This window comes from Crocodylus siamensis, chromosome 2 (genome assembly GCF_052110815.1).
Source record: "Crocodylus siamensis isolate JL-2025a chromosome 2, ASM5211081v1, whole genome shotgun sequence".
In the NCBI taxonomy this organism is placed as follows: Eukaryota; Metazoa; Chordata; order Crocodylia; family Crocodylidae; genus Crocodylus; species Crocodylus siamensis.
Window position 1 is genome coordinate 196088810 of NC_143396.1, and position 21158 is coordinate 196109967.

The window sequence follows — 21158 nt, forward strand, 5'->3', positions numbered from 1 at the left end:
AGACAGAGAGGATATGATGTGACATATAGTTGGTGAAGGCCAGGGTGAAAGGGGAGGAAGGAGCCCCGAGAACGCAGCCATCAGTCTTGCCTGAAAGTATTAATGGAAACTTGTAGAAACCTCCCAGTCTAAGAAGAGAATATCAAAGTCATGGAAGTGAGAACAGGGGACTGACAAGCAGGTGTAGACAGCAAGACCAGTATTGGCTGTGAACTGAGCTAACTGGACAAAGATTAACACGCTAGTGGACCAGGCTGCATGTTGCCAAGGAAGTGCCGGTTACAGGGAGTTAAAGATAGCCATTCCCACCCCTTTCCCTTCTCCCCCCAGAAACTGAGCAGCACCCTGAAGAATCAAGTTCAAATACAGTAATAGAGCTTCAGGATTATGTAATCAATAGTCAGAAAATTCCAAATTTGAAGTGATGCTTGCAAACTACAGTAAAGAGAAAATTGTTAACTACCAGTTTAATAACCCCCCAGAGTGTACAATGTCCTTTTACTTACCTCTGTCTTGGAAATACAGCAATAATTTAAACACAAAAATCATATTCACAAGCCATATCAAATCCTTAAAATTAAAACTTTATCTTTGCTATATAAATGAACCTTGTGCTACTCTAGTCCTCTAGGGCTAGGGACAGACATTCAAAAAGCCTGAGCCTGAATTGAGTCAATCTTGGCAGGTTAGTCTAACCTGCAAAGTTTGAACTGGTTTGTAACCATGCAGACATCTCCTCTGGACTGAAGAAATGCAGGCACATGCCTGCAGTGCTTCAGGCTAGAAGCCAGGGTGTGCTAGAGCAGCCCTCCCTTCCCCTCTACAATGCTGAGTTGAGGGCGGGGGTGGCCAGGCCCTGACACAATGCTCTGATCAGGGTGGGGTGAAAAGCCTGCACCATCTCAGGCTTTTCCCTGCTCGCTGCTTATGGGGGGGGATGGGAGGAAGTATTGCCAGACCCCAACCCTGAGCTAGCACTCTGAGGCAAAAGGGGTGTGTGCAGTGCATGCACCTGTTAATGATAATGAGTTTTCAGTCTCTCTCTCTCTCTCTCTCTCTCTCTGATTCTTCATACTGTCTACAAACCTGACAGGGCTGCAAACCAGGAGGAGACTGATAAAACCAGTGTTTATCAGCCCATGAAGAAAACAAAAGCTTCTCTCGTTAATTCACGCTCATCTTAAACAGCTTTTTCCAAGGAAGGAAGAGAGGGACATTACCAGCCCACCTCTTGATTAGCTCCAGAATGTAGTAAGCCAAAATTGTTCTGTCTACCTTTGTTCTGTCTGCCCTTGTCCTGTCCCAGTGAAATTGGAGACACACACACATACACTGACACCTCTCAGCATTAGCTAGCTTACCACATGCCTAGGGTCCATGGGGCTTGAGTCCATGCTGTGGAAGATGGAAGGGAGAGAGGGGAAAATCCCTGCTTGAGCAGCAAGAGAAGCCAGGCTGCTGTACCTGCAGTCTCCCTCAGAGCTCTGGCTGGGTGGTGGGGGGCAACCTGTTCTCTGGATCAGACAGCCCAGCCCAGGGCTGCATAGCATCTGCGATACTGGAGGACTCTGGTTTAACTTAAACCAGGAAGGGGTCTGGGACAGAGATTGCATAAACTGGTTTGACCCAAATCAGTTAAGTCTGATACTACATTCAACCAGGTTTATCTTTAACCAGTTTCAGCCATTCTGAAACTGGTTTATGTGCACTGAACTTGTGTTCTGTTACAGGTTTAAACCAGTTTCTGATCACTTAAACCAGTCTACGTGTAATGTCTGTCCCTAGCCTTGAGGGGCACCATTGGCCTACAAGTGCTATGATCCATTCAGCCTCTTCTGGAGCCTATTTTGTATGTGGTTTGGGCTGCCAAGGACAGCAGTCACCTGCTGAACCTCTTAGAGCTCTTATGAAGTATGTTTAAAATCTCAGCACTCAATCTCAGCTCTTCTAATGGCAGTGCTGGCAGCCCTAATTTTACAAAGATGGTTGAAGACCCAAGAACCCTCTGGAGAAAGGTTTAGAGATTTAGGGGTTGATGAGCTTCAACTGATACTGGTGAAAAATCTGGGGTTAGTTATATTTGCTCTTCAGCATTAGAGCACTTCAGTTCTTTTTGCAAGTTTTCTTCCACAAGCATGTGTAGAGATTCAGTCCAATAAAAACACCAAATAGTCACAATTCAAACAATAAAACCAAGAGCTAGAAATACTGTCTCTATTCCTTAGACCTCTCAGTTGCTGTAGCAAGAGGAATCTGTCTCTCCTTCAGCCCCTGGGTAGGTAGATAGTGTACTTTCCAAACCTGGCTGTGGAGGGAGCAGACAACTCATTTGATAAAACAGTGCATGTTCCCTCCTGTCTGTTACAAATAGCAGGACACTCCATTCTGGTTATCCTCCTCTGGTTATTTGAGATCATTAACTTCTTCTGTGACTTGCAGAGATCAGCACAAGAGAGGTTTAATTTTAGTTTGGGCTGCTAAATAACCACTTTTCTTATGAACTAGATATGCAGGAAAAGCATCTTCTGCCACTGTATACACCAGAATCCACATAAATCACTTAAAATTGAACGTGAAAAATGAGTTTCAAATTTTTACCAGATCAGAATGTCATTGCTGCTTATTTTGTTTCTGCTTTTCCTTTTCTCCTTCATTTTACAAACTATTAAGCAATTTAGTATCAAGGAAGTCCAGAGTGGGAGTTCCTCCCTTAAATTAGGAAAAAAGGATTGGAAAATTATAATAAGCACGCATTTGCTGTCCTGTTCAGTGGCAGAGCTGTGAAGCAACAGCAGCTGCCTTGCTTCTGCTGGCCTATGTGCCCCTTGTGTTCTTCATCAAAGCCCCAATGCCAAAAAGGGCACCTGGTGGGCACAGCTGATCACAGACAACTTCCCTTTGCCTTCAGAGAACCTTTTACAAAAACATGATCTATTTCAGAAAGATCTAATCCTCCAGTAAAACCACAGTACTTTACACAGAAATACTGCTGATCTTGAATTACAGGCTTTGTTTAGCCAAATTTAAGAAGGCATTTATCTCCTTAAAAGACTTCACAAATCATCTGCATAACAGCTTGCATCAGCATCAGCTGCCAAATCCACAAGGCAGTACATAAAGTAGAGCCATGGCAGATAAGTAATTACAAGGGTTTGTGGCAGTGGAGCATGACAAACTGCACATGCAATTGTAATGTGAACCCATTCTCTGCATTTGTCCTCAGTTAGGAGGCCTGGGCCTCACAGAGTTGAGATTATGGCATTTGAAATGAATAATTATCCCACTGATTTTAGCCCTCTGTTTTAATAAAATGAACACATGTCAAATAACTCACCCTCATTTCTTAATGGGAAAGTATTAAATGTTGTAACTGCACTGTTTTTGAGTAAGTGCCTTCTCTGCCTGTGTGTCTCCAACTTCTGATAGGGTGTATCATCATAGCATCTTATCATTTTCACTGTAAATTAAATGTGCACACTAAGGTCCTTAACAGACTTCAAGAAATGTCTGCTCTTATTATCTGCCAGAATAAAAAGGGCTCTGTGGGCTCATCTACATGATTTGCTTACTGTGCAGAAGCCTAACACTGCACAGTAGCATGCCGGTCAAAAACCATGCTAGTAACCTACAGCACAGTGTTATCAAGCTACTGCATACAGTAAGTGTCACAAAAAAAACATGCACCAGCACTACTGCACAGTAAATGTAGTTACTGTGCATTCAGTTAGTACCTCATTAAGGAAGTACTAAACTAAACGCGCAGTAACTTCAGTGCATTAATGAATGTGTAGATGCACCCTGTATGGAGAATATGCATTGCAATCATCTTGTAGCGGAGAGCCTAAAAAAGCTTTATAAAAGAACAAGGTATTATAGCCTGCCTTATGATCTTTCTCTAAATATTTAGTAGTCTCATTCCAGCTGTGTTGGGCTAACTGGATGAAAACCACAAATTAAAGTTTCATATTCTATCAGTAAGTCTGTCAGTTTTGACCTACTCTTCCTGCAAATTCACAGATACCTCAGAAAAAGGAGCACAAAGGCATGCACATTGCCAAAGGCAAATTCATTTAAAACTTCAAGTTAAAATTTTATAAAATGTTCCCTCCCCTCCCCAGCCTTTTGATGGGAGCAGTTAGGTTCCAGCAGTTTGGGGCATTTACTCAAGAAGTCATTATCCTTGCATACAAAACACTTTCAGAGAAAGAGTCTGGAAACAAGTAAGTGTAAATGAAATTTTAAGAAGGGCTTACAACACAAGTTGTAATGTGTTTTGAACTGAAACATTCCATACACCAAACTGAAGCGTATCAAGCAGATATGGCCAAACTCTCCTTTGAGTCTTCATATATGTTCCCAGATTATCATAAAGGTCTTTGCTTCAGTTACTATGTAATACATGGTGTCTATAAAATTTCAAGTGTATTAAAAATGCAAATTTTTATCTGTCTCTCAAAAAATAGTCAATTAATTTCATCATCATATTATATATATATATATATATATATATATATATAAAATTATTGTGAACTGCTGTAATTGCAAGATATTTTGGGGGCACTAAACCCCTGTTTACTTCATCCTGCTAATACCAAATGACTTACAAAAAGTTATTGTTGTCCTATGGTGTATATGATAAGGAAAAGTTATAGAAATCGTAAGTTAGGCAAAGGCAAATTCACCTGAAATAGATTCAACAGCTCCATCTGGCTCAGAAGATTCATTTGGTAGTGCTGTTGTCTATGAAGCACTACAGATTCCATCATAAGGCACAAGTTTACATCAATTGCTACATAAGAGACTCAATTAATTATCCTCTCATGTGTCAATAATCACCAACTAGAACGTACCGTGGTGAATCTTTGAATAAAGTAGATGTTTGTAGGAGTAGTTCAGGCTTCCAGTTCAGTAGATCAGAAAAACTCTTAAATGGTAGTGACTGAACACCCTGAGCACAGCAGCAGAGAGATGTTTGTATTAAAATAACTTGCAGTCCCAGTGATCATCAGTTTAAACTAACTTTTGTCCATATGTTCTGCCTTCTAATTATGGAAAAGAAAGGAAACAATGCATAACTGTATCACATAATTTATAAACATGCTTTATACTTCTTTTTAAATTAAGCACAGCATGGACCTGTGAGAAGGGGAGTCTTCCCCTGTATTTTTATTTCCAAATAAGTTTTGGCAAACACTATTTCAGGAATACTGGTAGTGTCTACATGGGACACTACTGTGCAGTGGTTACTGTGCATTTATTTAGTATCTGTATACACTTATACTTATGCTGTATGCTTATAAAGGTACTAAATAAATGTGCAGTAAATCAGAGTTACTGTGCATTAGCTCTGGTGAGCATCTTTTAAGTGATGTTATTGCACAGTAGCCTAGTAGCGCTGTGATGTGCTACCGCACAGTCAGTGTCTTGTGTAGACATGCCCACTGTGAACTTTCTGATGCAACACCTATTTTTCCATGGCACACAGAGTTAACTGCAAGTTGGATTTTTTGCAAAAGTTGGAGAAGCATAAGAAAATAAACTTGCAGTTTCTGGGAGTCATCAGGAAATTATATACTATTTTCAGGGTGTTTTAATTCCTTTAATATCTAACTAAATAATTATATAAATTCTGTGCAGGTATTAACCGCCTAGTTTATTAGCTACTAATTATATTAATTGTAGCAATTCCTGCAGTGCCAAAAAAAACTGTATTTCTTCACAATGAACACATTGGACTATTTTTACGAACAATATACTCTGATCTAGGTCAAGATTTGCTGTGAAATGTTATACATTTTAAACTAATTTATCATTTATAAACATCTGTTGCCTTTGCCAACCTGAATTAATTTATTTTTGGAAGGAGTTCTAATGTAACCATGCTTGCAACAGTCGAGTTTTATGACTCTTTGTATCTACATTGGCCCATAGCTTCCTCACAGCACATCTGAAGATGGGCCAGGAGGATTTTCAGGATCATGATATAAAATTGCAAACTCTCCATGCTTAGAACTGTGTTCATGCAGCACCTCGTCTCATGAAGTTAACATCTCCTTAACCCTTATGGCAAGTAAATAGTAAAAAGTCTCACTCCAATACCCACCTGTACTCAAAGCCCATCCTTATCTGAGATTCTTTCTTCACAGATTTGGCTTAGAGACCAAAGGCAAAAAGCATTTTCTGAGGTCAGCAGCTTCCACTGCTAATAACTGGGGCGTAACTGTGTTTGAATTAATGAGTTCATTCTCTAGGGCAGTCAGTTCACCCTATGTGAACACTAACACATGTTTACACTTATACACACATAGCTAGCAACATTTTTACATTATTGATTTCCAAATTTAACAAAATAATGTCCATGTATTTAAAGTAGTCATAGCTGAATCCAGTATGTCTGAATCCCTGACTTACCCTAATTATAGAAATGTGATAATTATCTCACAACGTAGTCAATGAAATGCATATATAATAAATCAACATGAATGAAAAAATTAACATCCCTACATTATCTCTCTACCCATCTGACTTCAAGACACATTTCCTTTTCATTGATCCAGCAAAAAACCTGAATCAAAACCTCTGAGTAACACTACTGGGAATTACAATACTAGGTAATTTTAACTTAAGATAAAGGCCTGCACTAATAGTGTCGCTGTGAACAGAAAGCAATCTTGCCTTGCTCATATGATTAGTTCCACTGAAGAGGAACACAGCTATTAAGATTTGGCCCTGCGATGTCAACCTATATTGGCTAAAGTCAGCAAGATTTTTGCACTGTCTTTAGCATGATAGCTATAAACATTAATGAAAAAGCTCATATAATTTTGATTAGAGAGCTAAAATAGAAATGATATCTGTCCATGAAGATTTCAGTTGTATATTTATTTTCAGTTTTCAGCTGAAAAGTCACAGCAGTATAACAGATTATAAATTTTGCTACATGAAGTATCTTCCTAGTATCTCTAGTTCACCACCTGTACAATAAAAAAAATAATAAAAGTTAAATTAATTCCATTTTGCTTATAAGCATTCTGCTTATTCAGTTCTGCCCTTTCTATTATATGCATGGCCAGTATCAAATATTTTGTATAAGTCTCAGTATCATTTCTGATCTAAATATTTAAAAGTAGACAGATTATGGGTGACTTGATTGAATTTTCTTACATTTAGTTGTTCATTTAAATGGATTTCCCACAAAACTAATACAAAGCAGAAAAACCTGTGTGAATTATGATGACTGTCACTTAGAAATATTTAGGGGGAGGGAAGGGATGACATAACCTGAAGAATATTTTGATTTTAGCAAAACCTTATTCATTAGAATGGAATGTTTAATTTTTAATTTCAAACTGATGGTTTCAGAATCTATTTGATATTTTATTATAAGTTACAAAATGTTTTGATTGACCTAATACTTCCCTTCCCCCCCCCCCAAGGAAATTATTTTGTACTAAATTTCTAATTTTTTCTTCTTTTGCTCCATTTGGGATGAAAACATATTTTAAAGTGTTGGAATTTCCTTTGTAACAAACTCTTTGTAACAGATACTGACGATTGTACTTTTTATTTTGTTTATTTGACAAAGTTAGTTTCACTCTTTGTCCTACCTGTGGAAATCAGATAGTTCTAGCTTCTCTTTTGCTATAGTTTTACCTCTTCATGGGTCTTTCACACAAGAGAAGGAAAAGCAAGAACAAAAGATATTGGCAATATCCTCAGTACTTGAAAGTCCTTTCAAAACTTATATTTGAATTGACTAGATTTCAGATTTAAAATGCATATACACTGTAGCTCTCTGGTTTATGCTACTTACATACTATACATGTTCTCTCTAATACATATGGACAACACTGCAAATGAATTAATGTTTCTTTCAACTGCCTTGATTCATCTACATTACCTTGCTGCAGGACCTCGTGAGAAGCACTAAAGGAAGGACAAACAATGAGCAGTCTGATTGCTACAGGAACAGGCAACTGAAATATAATCCTTTTAGGAATTATACCTGCTAATTTGTCTCCCCTGCACTTGGCTGAAATTACAATCAATACAGACAGGTCAGAGGCAAAAGGGTGGTCTTTCTGTGTTAGTCCCTACAGCATTCAGACATAGCGGGGGGGAAAAAGGGATGTGCCAAAAGATATTTGGCCTAGGTCCCAAGATGCATAGGATAGCTCTGGGGACATGGGGTTTGTTAATAGGACAAGGTAGAAGAGTAGAGAAGCAAATCAATATAGAAGCGCAAACAGATCCAATACAAGTTTAAGCAACTGATCATCTTTTCTTTCTAGCCAAATGACCAGTTTAATGTTAAACAGAAAAAAAGGCCACCTGGAAAACCTCTAAGTACCATATTAAAAGAGCTGTAGTACCAAGGGCCTGGTTGCCTATACTGCGTGTTATCTTCATCTAAAAGTACTGTCATTCATTCTCTTGAAGGGGATAATGATTCATATAATGTCATGGGAAAGTGGAAGTAGAATATACACAGATGAACTTTTAATGACAGCAAATGGAAATTGGAAATGCGTAATTGGAAAAATACTACAAATCCTAGTGCTCGGGTGAACATCTGATACCTGTTATGCCCTGCTGTATCATGCAAACAATATGTGATCTTGCCAAAGGTGCCCCTTTACATGGCAATTTGGTCATTATTAAGAGAAAGGGTTTGCATAAAGGTAACTGTGAGATAGTGCTTATGCTAAGCAAGGCCTAGCATTAAGAAAAATGCACTAAAACTCCCAGAATGCTTCAAGGAGGTTGAGGAGTCAGCGATTGACATTCTGGTAATCACCTTCTGACCCTTAGATGAAAATGCTGACAACGATAAAAATTGCAAGCAAGCAGCTTATATTGTTAAAACAGGAAACCGCATGGCTAAACCGCAATGACGAAAAACAACCGCATATTATGTAAGCCTTGACCTTTTAACCCTGCTAAAGACAGCAAAACACATAGATGTAAGAATTAACATAAGAAACATAAAGGTCATTAAGAATTAACATAAGAAGCGTAAAAATTATAATACAAAGCATATCACCTGATATTATACTATAGATAAGTTAACTAAATAACCAATAGAAATAAGAATTAGAAATATATATGATAACACATATACATAAGTAATAGTGAAGTCATGTTAAATGCCTCACTGTCAGAGTGGGGACTGTTTTGTATCTTTTGTCTAAAAAAAGATAAGGGACTCCTTTTAAATGAGCTGTTGACCAGTTTGGAGACTACTGAATCAGGCAGCCGCACCTAGCCTCCGGGTTAGAAAGCAAGGGCTTGATTTGGGAACCTCATGAACCAACAGACCCCCTTTAGTTTATGACTTTGTGAAACAATAAAAGTTTTTTTAAATTGAACATCCAGGTCTGAGCCTGTGCTTAATTCAGTCCTTATATAATTCGGCATCGAACTCACACAGTAACTAGTGTATTTACTAACAACTGTGTTAAATTACACTTCAGTAATAATGATCAATACAGAAGGCTTTCACTTAAGGGTACACAGTGAAACCTGGCTCCATCTACCCATCTCCAGAGACTCTTTTAAATACTCATTGGCTGTTCAACATCAAAACAAAATAAGGACTTGAACAGAGAAAACGTGAAGCCGACTTGGAAAGTTCTTGACATTTCTAAAATGGCATAATACAATGTAAATGTTTTATATCTTAATATGACTCAAACTATTTTTCAATGACAGACAGAATTAAATCCAAGAGTCCTATCATCTGGAACTGCCCCCCTCCCTCACACCCCCATGCACAATCCATGCAAACTAGCCAGAATGCCCGACTCATTTTTCATCATTAATGAGACAAATGGTAATTTGAACTCTTTTGTCCTTGTTTGTGTTTTTCTATGTGCTAAGAGTATCCTTAGCCTTGAGTCAAACTCACCTTGGTCAGATGTTACTGAACAAGACTTATTTCATTCTTTCTGTCAGGAATTAAAATAAACTGTATGAGAAGATACATAAATGAAGACAAATATTCTTAGCGCAAAATACTCTAGTGTGAGCACAGGCAATAATCTCGCTTTTGCTAGACTGATGAAGTGTTAGCATGCAGGAATAAAAACAGCTGTTCCCTCATTGTAATCTAGATTCCCTCACGAGAATCCAAGGCATACAACTGTGAGAGTTACATCTGAGAACAAAACGTACGCAGAACTAATTTCAACATATATGCCACAAATAATGTAACCTATTCAGACGTGTATAGAACACAAATCACTACAGTGTGCAAGCAGTAAAGAGTAGAGACCACCACTGAAAGAGGTAGCAATGGCCCATTAAGGCAGGGTCTAGATCAAGATGTGCACCACAAAGCTAAACCAAGGCATCATCTAGATCTAGCTACTGTGGTAATTCAGAAAGCCACAGTCTCTGTGGCTAAGGTTTGCACTCAATGGTCCCAAAACCAGAAATCTTGAAAGACCAGTATTTTTATAAGATTTTAATCACAAGGGTAGAACAGTCCTTTGGAATCAGATATAGAATATGGTTTAAAAATCATTTCTAAAAGTGCATGTAAAACAGTTTTATTTAGGGCTGAGCAAGGTTAAAAGGTATGGATTTATACTAAACAATGACGGGATTATTTTCAGCAAAGCGGTTTATTTAATGAACCCATAGTCTTGCATTTTATGCATAGCTCAATAGGCAGTGAGCCATCCTCTTTGTTAATCAAGAGGACACTTAAATCCTGCTGCTTGCTGATACAGAATGAGAAAGACGGGCAGCATGAAATGCACAGAAGGGATTCAACTCCACACGTTGTTTTAAGTAGAACAGGATTTAGTGTTCTCAACAGCAGCACTACTTGGTATTTTTATGTTGTTTTAATTTTATAATGAAAGGCATGCCTGCCTGGTATATGCACAGTTACAACTGTTAGTCTTGGTTAAATTGGTCTATGCAGTCATCACAAAATGGACTCTTGGGGACTATTGCTAAGGGAAAATGGACAACATTCATTAAGTTAGTTCTGTGGGTTTTATTCTTTTGATATTAATTATTTGTATAAATACATAAATAAATAAATATGTTCTCCTTGATACGTGGACAGGTTACTTGCATCTGGAAGGAACAGTTTGTTTTCTAACTTTCTTCATTTAGAAAGGGAATGTACTGAAAGTAAAATACTGAGTAACAGTGTTTCTGGGTTTCACTCACAGCTACACATGAAGTGAGATCTTTGATTTGGAGCAAGTTGCTTCCCAACTTACTTTTCTGTAATACAAGTGTGATAATGTTCATGTCAGAGATGTGTTATGAGGGATAATTAATGCAAGGATTTCAAAAACATCAGATGAAAGGTGCTAGAGAGAGGGCATAAACATATCCATGAGAGACATTTTGAAAGCTGTTTTATAATCCATAGTCTCAGGTCTTCTGTGGGTGAAGAAACCATTAATTTATTCTTGATAAGACTCTATTCATAACTACAATGGGACTATATATGGTGCAGTATACAACTCAGAATAAACAAGGCGATCATAATCTGACCCTTGGGACTGCCTCCCCTGGGATGTCTGCTAGAATTAGCATATGATTTTATAGCCTTATCTCTGTCCCATGATAGGACAGCAAAAATCGAAGCCTCTTCTTTGTTAATATCTTCTAGACCAACCAGGTTCATTGGTGAACCTAGAAAGCTCTAAACTTTTATTCTGAAAATCCCCATTTCGCCTTCATTTTTCCATTGTTTATTCCCACCAATGGGAATGTTATTCCAGGCCATTTGGATAGCCTTTAATATGGGTTTGAAGAGATCATTTGAAGAGATGCAGAGAGAGACAATTTCACAGCAAAGGGTTTCATCTGTTTTGCCAGGTCTGGCATCTAGGAAGTGAAATTCCACATTTCTTCCATGCTCTGTAACAAAAGGTGAATTCCAAGGAAACCTCACCATGTGTAGTACTGTGCATCATTTTGTTGAATAGGAATATCGTCTACAAGCAAAGTATCACCACAGACAACAACATCTCATCTGCGACAGATTTAACTGAAATATCCAGCCAGCTCTGTGCAGATAGAATATACATCTTTGTAAAAAAAAGCATCACCTTGGAAAACAGACTCCAGAGAGTTAGTGCAGAGGCAGAAAAGGATCTTGGAGTCATCATTGATGCCAAGATGAACATGGGCCAGCAGTGTGGGGATACAATCAGGAAGGCCAACCATACCTTGTCATGCATCCACAGATGCAGCTCAAGTAGGTCCAAGGAGGTGATCCTCCCCCTTTATGCAACACTGGTCAGGCCGCAGCTGCGTCCAGTTCTGGGCACCGCACTTCAAGAGGGATGTGGACAACATGGAGAGGGTCCAGAGGAGGGCCACTCGTATGATCAGGGGACAGCAGGGCAGGCCCTACGAGGAGAGGCTATGGCACCTAAACCTGTTCAGCCTCCAGAAGAGAAGGCTGAGGGGGGGATCTAGTGGCCTGTTACAAACTAGTCAGAGGGGACCAGCAGGCATTGGGGGAGTCCCTGTTCCCCCAAGCACTACCAAGAGTGACTAGAAATAATGGTCACAAGCTGGCAGAGGGTAAATTCAGATTAGACATCAGGAGGCGCTACTTCACTCTCAGGGCGGCTAGGACTTGGAACTAACTTCCAAGAGAAGTGGTGCTGGCTCCTACCCTGGGGGTCTTTAAGAGGAGGCTAGACGAAAACCTTGCTGGGGTCGTTTGACCCCAGTAGTCTTTCCTGCCATGGCAGGGAGTCAGACTTGATGATCTGCTCAGGTCCCTTCCAACCCTACAAACTATGAGATGATTCACTGAGTCACCTGGTATTTGGAATAAAAGGGGATTTATAGAGTTTCACTGTCTTAATATTGCATAGTCCCGTACCAATTCACTCCATCCTAAACTACTGAGGATAACCTTAATGGATAAAAAACAGTTTAGTCAAAAAAAAATAAACCTTTTTTCTTTTCTTCTTGCATGAGGAGTCAAATGAAGACATTTCAAAATAGAGCAGCTTCTGTAACTTCTGTCTGCGCTGCCTGCCAACCTCAAGCTGATTTCAGAACGGGAGCAGGGAAAGGAAGCAGAGGGAGTTCAGTCAAGGGGAGCTGTCACCTCCCGCTAAAGGGTGGGATAGGTGAATTGGAGCCCACCCTTCCCTCTTTCCCCAACCCCTTTCCTGAAAAACCCCTAGAATGAGGTCTCTCTGTTCCCTTTTTCTCCTCCCATTCTGAAACAGGGACAGGCTGGAAGAGAAGAGGGACTATTGCTGAGGGAAACTGGTTGCAGGCTCAGAGCCAGCAACCAGATTCTCCTCCCCCCAGGAACCAACTGTGAACTTCTGTTTGGTTCCCACGAGGGTTGTAACTCAGAATGCTTCTTGCAAAGCGCTCTCAGTTACAGCGGGGACCTGTACTTTTGTCTGTGTCTTTTTATGTGTATTGAATTTCTATTCCATTACAGGTGTAAACCAATTTCCAGTCTCTTAAACCAGTTTATGTGCAACTTCTGTCCCTAGCCAAAGATATTTCATGTAGCCCAGTGACACACTAGTCTGGGTTATGCAGCAAATTTAAAAGGCATTAATGTACACATTAATGACAACACTGGAACTTGTCACTATGCATAGTCAGCTTTTCTTAACAGGTAGGATTACTATATTGGGTAATGTACTGACTTCAGTTTCCTGCTTTATGTATAATATGAAATTCCTTCAATGCTGAATATGATAAAAAAAAAAACCCACACCTGTGAGGAGGACCACCTACAAGAGGAAATCTGCTGCCTTAGCCACCACTACAAACAACCCCCTGACATTCCCATTGATCTGATCTTCAATCTTTAGTTAATGACAACATGAAATAGGTAACCAGCAGAGGAACCTTGGACTGTTGTTTAAGATAGGTCATGGTACATGAGTTCTCTACATTTGTCAGTCTTTGTTTGTTATCTACTTCCTTCCTATCTTCCTCCTCTCTGAAAAGCAAAAATTTAACTAACCAAAAATCAGTCTGAGATAAACAGTCTAAATCACATAGGATCTAGTATAATTAGGCCTCCTATTAAACAGAGAAGGATTCACTCATCCACTAGGAATTTCAGTAGAGATCAAATGAGCTTTAAGAGGACAAGACCTTATGTGCTTTATTTTCAAAATTCCTAGCAAATCTTGAAAATTGTTGTCCAGATCCTAAGGATCCAACACTATATCTACCATATATTACAGGATTCTCTATTAAAGTTGTAGAACATTTCTAGCACTACACTATTTTTATATGCTCACTTTCTTTTAAACTTATTCTTTAAGCAGAAGCATTCTAACCTCAGCTGTGTTCAGCCCAAAACCAGAGGAGAGAAAGCAAGGGTGCCTTTAAATGGGAACACTATGGTGGCTAGAGTACAGTCAATGTCTTGTATATGAAGAGACAATGGCTCAGAACTGTTTTGACCGACTATCTGGTACCAGAAACCTGCTGATGTTCTGCACGGTAGATACATTAGGTCATAAAGAGTATGCTTATGATGCATTCCTGGAAGTCTCAAGGAGAGGCAGGATTTAGCTACCCTACACAACAAAGCTAGAAATGTGACTACTCTGGGGTTGCACTGGCTGCTGCTCTGAAGCATAGTAGAAACAGAAGTCTGGAAAATGGCTTCAGTGCATGGTGCACTAAAGAACATCATGTCCTAGGATGCAATATAAGCACACACTTAGAGTAACATCAGGAGTCCCCCCATTAAAGGTGAACTGCAGCCCAGTAGAGAAGACTTGGAGCAGAACATTTTGATGTGCCAAAAGATTCCTTTTATGTTAATTTTTGCCCCCAAACCATCACCCAGGATCTGACTCTGAGCTACCAGCAGCATTTCAGTCTTCAGGCAAGTTTTTACAGGATCCTATTAGCTATTATAGACTTTTTCCACAGGTGTTAAAAACACTTCTTAAAAATATACTTGCCAATTTTTTTTTTTTAATAATATATGTGTAAAAATGGTTGTATTGAAACATGAAGAGAAAAAGACTGGTATGAAAACAGTAAGTCCCTAGTAGCAGGTAGAGCTAGGAATGCATTTGAAAATGTAACTAGCTGAATGTTCTAAGTTATTAAGTAAAAGCAGCTTTCTTCTGCATATATGTAGTGGTTAAATTGGATATGCCTCACACTAGAGAGGCTCTGCATATATTTTTTTTTTTTTATATATGCGCCTCTCTAGTGTGTTTTTATATATAAAAACACACGCGCGCGCACACACGCGCACACACACACACACCCCTTTCCAAATATAAACTGATCAGTGCAGAGGTATTAATAATGTAATTGCTTATGCCATTTTAAAAGGGCTTATATTCTTTAAATCCTAGGTACAAGTGTTTAGGCCAAATCTAGTTCCAAAAGCTACCTAGAAGAACCAAAGCAGATTTGTACCCAGCAGCATCTCTTTTTCCTGTTTGTCCCACACATCCTTCCATTTAACTCAGTTATTGCTATCTTATCTCCTCTTCTTTTTCCACCACCTGTCCCAAGCAAGAGTTAGTTTCCTGCTGAACCTTTTTCATTCAAGAATTTGACAGTGAGCAGAGCAAGTCAACATTTTCAGCTTCACGAAAAAAGTTCTCCACTGACAATCCACCAGAGAAAATAGCATTTTACACTGATGTTTAACCACTCTGTAGTGTAAAGCCAAAGTCAAGGGAGTTTGATAAACATGACAGTCTTCATCAAGATAAGTCAATTCTACCTCTAACCAAAAGTTTATATAGAACCACAATATTGCAAAAAGTTTGTTCATTTTTTTCTCTGACAAGATTTTCAAAACAGAATACATTATAAGGAGATTGCAATTTACAAGAAACTGGGACATTCTGTAGAATAATGAAGTGGCCTGTATGTCTTTTGAGAGTTACAATGCAGTGTTGCAATTTGGTGAGTTTCTCAAAAAGTGTTCCCCTCTATTAAAATCTAAAACATACATATATTCTTGAACACGCATGCCTAGTTAAGGTGTAGATCATGGATTTAATGACTGTACATGGCTATTTCAGATTAATTTACCTCCTGCTGACAGTGGAAGCTGCTAATTGAAAGTTCAGAAAAATGTTACTGGTTTGGATGCAACTGTAACCTGTTTTATGCCTTTTGAATTTGCATAACATCATCCTACCTTTGAAGATAATCTGCAAAGGTTGGTGTTCTTATTTCTTCATGATAAATGTATATTAGACATGGTACACCCTTTCAGGGGTGATGGCCACATGCTCACTAGCTTTTAAAGTCCATCATAAAATAAAAATTTAAGACATACAAACATATGGACTCAATAACATTAATTTTGTTTGGGCTTTTCACTCCCCACAATTTAAATAGCTTAGTGTTTCATCTTTTCATAGATTTCATAGACATTACGGCTCAAAGGGACCTCAGAAGATTATCGAGTCCAGCCTCCCGCCCAAAGGGCAGGAAGTCAGCTGGAGTTATAGGATCCGAGCAAGATAAACATCCAATTTGCTCTTGAAGGTGTTCAGTGTAGGTGCTTGAACCACCTCCGATGGCAGGCTGTCCCAGACCTTGGGGGCTCAGACAGTAAAGAAATTCTTCCTTATGTCCAGCCTGAAATGGTCTCACAGTAGTTTATGACCATTTAACCTCATCATCCCTTGGGACACTCTGGTGAACAAACATTCCCCCAGATACTGGTGGTCAGCCCTGATTAAACTTGTAGGTGGCCATCAGATCACCCCTGAGCCTGCGCTTTTCCAAGCTAAAGACCCCCATAGCTCTCAGCCTGTCATCATAAGGTCTGTTCTCCTGACCTCTGATCATGCATACGGCTCTTTTCTGGACTCTCTCAAGCTTCTCCACATCCTTTTTGAATTGTGGAGCCCAAAACTGGATGCAGTACTCCAGTTGCGGCCTCACCAAGGCCAAGTACAAGAGGAGAACGATGTCCCGGGATTTGCTTGAGAAGCATCTACGGATGCAAGCCAGCGTTTTTGCTCACTTTAGTAGCTGCAGCATTACATTGCAGGCTCATGTTCATCTTGTGGTCAATGATGACCCCCAAGTCTCTTTCTTCCGTAGTGCTAGCCAGCGTATCACTGCCGAGCCTATAAGGATGCTGCAGGTTTTTCTTCCCAAGGTGGAGAACCTTGCATTTTTCGGTGTTAAACTCAAAAGATCCATGATCTACACCGTAACTAGGCATGTGTGTTCAAGAATATATGTATGTTTTAGATTTTAATAGAGGGGAACACTTTTTGAGTGGTTCAGGTTCTCATCCACCCATTTCCTGAGCCTGTCCAGGTCAGCCTGGATCACCCACCTGTCTTCTGGTGTGGATGCTTTGCCCCGAAGTTTGGTGTCATCAGCAAACTTGGCAAGTCTGCTCCTGACTCCAATGTCCACATCATTAATGTGGATGTTGAACAATATGGGTCCAAGGACAGAGCCTTGGGGGACCCCACTGGTCACAGGACACCATGATGAGTGACTGCCATCAATTACTACTCTCTGGGTCTGACCCCGGAGCCAATTCCCCAGCCAGCGGATCATGGTGAACCCAAGGCCACAACTGGCCAGTTTTACCAAGAGGTGATACCAGATCAAAGGCTTTTTTGAAGTGAAGATATATGACATCAATCTCTTCCCCCTTGTCCAGGTGATAGGTCACCTGGTCATAAAAGGAAATGAGATTGGTCAAGCAAGATCCACACACAACAAACGCATGCTGGTTATCCCTTAGGATGTTGGCCAGACCATTAAGGATGGCCTCTTTAATAAACTTTTCAAAGGTCTTCCCCGGGATAGAAGTCAGGCTGAGGGACTTATAGTTAGCTGGATCCACTTTCCTCCCTTTCTTGAACATAGGCACCACATTGGCCTTCTTCCAGTCTTCGGGCACTACACCAGAGCACCAGGAGTTTTCAAAGATCTGTGCCAGAGGCTGGGCTATGATGCTCGCCAGCTCCTTGAGTACCCTGGGGAGTAGACTGTCACGGCCGGTTGACTTGAAGGTATCCAGCGTCTCAAGATGTTCCTTCACAAGGTCAGCATTAATGGAGGGCAGGGGATCTCCCTCATCTCGACCTCCCTGTCCCATAGCGGGCATGGGCGTCTCATAGGACTGATGGAAGACCAACACAGAGTACCCATTTAATCAGTTGGCTTTTTCCTGGGCGTCAGTTGCCCCATCTGGTTCAGCAGGGGTCCAATGTTAGCCTTGCTTCTCCTCCGGCTCCCCACATATCTGAAAAAGGACTTTTTGTTGTCCTTGATGCTTGAAGCTAGTTGGAGTTCAGTTGCAGCCTTGGCTTTCCTGGTTTGCTCCCTGCAGGACCAGACCAGTGCAGAATAATCCTCCTTGGAGGTGAATCCCATACTCCATCCTTTGTAGGCCTTTCTTTTTAGCTTCAGGAGGTCTGTTAGGTCCCTGGAGAGCCAGGGGGGCTGCTGTGCCCTCTCACTACCTTTCCTCCGAGATGGAACAGACTTAGCTTGCGCATTGAGGATCGCTCCCTTGAGGAGCAACCACTCTTCTTGAACTCCCCTCTCCCTAGGGTCATGGTCCCTTAGGGCCTGACTGACATGCCCCCTGAGCTTGTCAAAGCCAGCTTTTCTGAAGTCAAGGACTTCTGTGTTGCTGACTGACTTACCAGCTTTACGGCAGATGGTGAAGGTGATCAGCTCGTGGTTACTGTCACCCAGCTTCCCATCAATCACTAGGTCACAGATTAGGTCATCCCCAGTAGCCAGTACCAGGTCGAGCAGCGCTTTGCCTCTCGTTGGCCCATAGACTTCTTGAGTCAGGTAGAGGTCATCCACGCATGAGAGGAAGCTTTGTGACTGCTCAGATTTTGCTGAGTGGTCCTTCCAACGAGATGTTCAGGTAATGAAGTCACCCATGACAACCATGGTCCTGGAGCATGAGGCCTCAGTCAGTTCCTGAGCGAACTCCTAGTCAAGCTCAGGATTTGGGTGGGAAGTCTGTAGTAGACTCCCACCATTGTGTCCCCTGTGCCGTATTCCCCACGGATTTTAACCCAGAGGGTCTCCAGTCATCCACCATGGTCGCCAACATCAGCTTGCAGGGGCATGTAGCTTTCCTTAACATAGAGTGCTACACCCCTGTCCTTTTTATCTACACAATCCCTCCTATACAGGGTATAGCCATCTATGGGCGAGTCCCACCAGGTCTCCGTTATCCCTATGACATCATAATTATTTGCACTGAGCAGGAGGACGAGCTCCTCCTGCTTATTCCCCAAGCCCCTGGCATTTGTGTACGGGCAGGCAAGTCCTTGGGGGCTGATGCCTTGCCCACAGATTGTACCAGGGCTGGGGCAAGGGTGGGCTCCCTTAAGTGTCTTGGCCACTGGCTTTGCAGTGGTTACTCAGTAGGCCAGCTATGGCGGTAGTCCCCCCCCCAGCCCCCAACAGGCTTAGTTTAAAGTCAGGTGGAGCAGGTCAGCCAGTCTGGCTGAGAAGAGCCTCCTCCCCAGGGGAGTGAGGTAGAGGCCATCTCTTCCCAGCAGCTCACTGCCTCTCTTGCCAAAGAGCGGGCTGTGGTCATGGAAGCCAAAGCCTTCCCGATGACACCAGCACCGCAGTCTTTGGTTGACTACGTGGATCCACCTCTCCCCCCTCAACCCATAGCCTGAGACTGGGAGGATCGACAAGAACACCACCTGTGCCCCCAGACCCTTTAGACCCGTTCCCATATCCCTGTAGTGCCTCATGACCTGGCTGGGAGCACTCCGAGTTATGTCATTGGTGCCCACATGAATAAGAAGCATAGGATAGTGGTCTGTGGACTGGAGGAGCTTTGGGATCTTCTCTGCAATGTCCCACATGCCGGCCCTGGGAAGCAGCAGCAGACTTCCCGGACTAAGGGATCGGGGCGGCAGATTGCCCCCTCAGTCCCCCTCAGAATGGATCATGCAAGACTAGCCTGAAAAGTGCTTAACATACTGAATTCAATTTTGATTAGGCTTATCCTCCCTACAGTAATAGATTCAGAAATGTTACTAAAATGCAAAATAACATAAGGACTTGTCTGATTTCATTACAAACTGGCCATTCCTCCCATTCCAATTGAAAGATTCATTAAGGTTTGCAAACTTTGCAAGACTAGAAGTGATTCATCATTTCATGTTAAAGTCAAGTAGAAATGTATTGCCTCTATGCTTATGTGAAATCAGGTGACTGACTGAATTTCAATCTAAGATTCTAGAGAGAAAAGTGCATGGGTTTAAAACTTGAAGACAGGAGCAGAGGTTGTCTAAACAAAATCTAGGATTTGAAAAGACAGAATTTGGTAAGTTTTCTTCTTTGCATTATGTTATACCAATGTAGGGATGCTATAACATCATCTCAACACAATATCAGGACATAACACAATCAAATTACAGAACTCTGTTCTGCTATAAAAGTGACTCGTGCAATTAACTGTCTAACAACTCTTACACATCCCTGTCTGTATCTTTAAAGAATAAATATACAAACTATGATTGTACTTCTAACTTCAAGAATTAATAAATCCTGAGAAATGTTGAGACCCACTATCCTTAAAATGCAATGTGTCAACTGTTTAATAGCATACAACAGCCCCATGCAATGCTACAACTCAGTAACAATCATTTGTGAAAAGTCCTGTAGGACATGCATTTGCCAACCTGGAATGTATACTAGGCAGTGTAATCAGATGAACAGCATCAACATGAAATTTAAATGACTTCAAACAGTCAGCACCTATTTTTTTTACATCTTGTCAAAAGGAAGGAGCTCCAACAGTACAGAAGTACTATTCTGGAAAGTTGATTCACCATTAGAGGAAAAGAGGGCACATCTACACAGGACGCTACGTAGCCATAGCAACAAGCGATGGTGACATAGCTCATCACTATGGCAGGCACTAACTGCAATGCTGCTGCTACTGCACAGTAGCTTATCACTACAGTGATGTAGGGTCAGAAATGACCTGTGTGCCACTGGGACTGCACAGTACCAGTGGGTATCACGCAGTCAGGGGCATATGTAGACATGCCTGGAATGATCAACCAAGTCACTACTGGTACTTCCTAAGTGCTTGGTTTGACTATTTCAGTATTATGATTGGCAATCAGAGAGGGATTTACCCAAAAAAACACTGAACTAGTCAATCCTTGCTTAGCTTGAGAGAG

The 21158-nt window shown here is 40.9% G+C and overlaps 1 protein-coding gene and 1 long non-coding RNA gene across 2 annotated transcripts in view; both read right to left on the reverse strand.

Annotated features, from left to right (window-relative positions):
• The window catches only part of SPON1 (spondin 1), a 375349-nt gene that overhangs the window by 339877 nt on the left and 14314 nt on the right, over window positions 1-21158 (reverse strand). The window lies entirely within an intron of this gene.
• On the reverse strand, window positions 6864-8393 carry LOC149871564 (uncharacterized). The gene is made up of 2 exons (XR_016440269.1): window positions 7608-8393; window positions 6864-6974 (listed from the first exon to the last, which is right to left on the reverse strand). It is a non-coding gene; the product is annotated as an uncharacterized LOC149871564 (long non-coding RNA).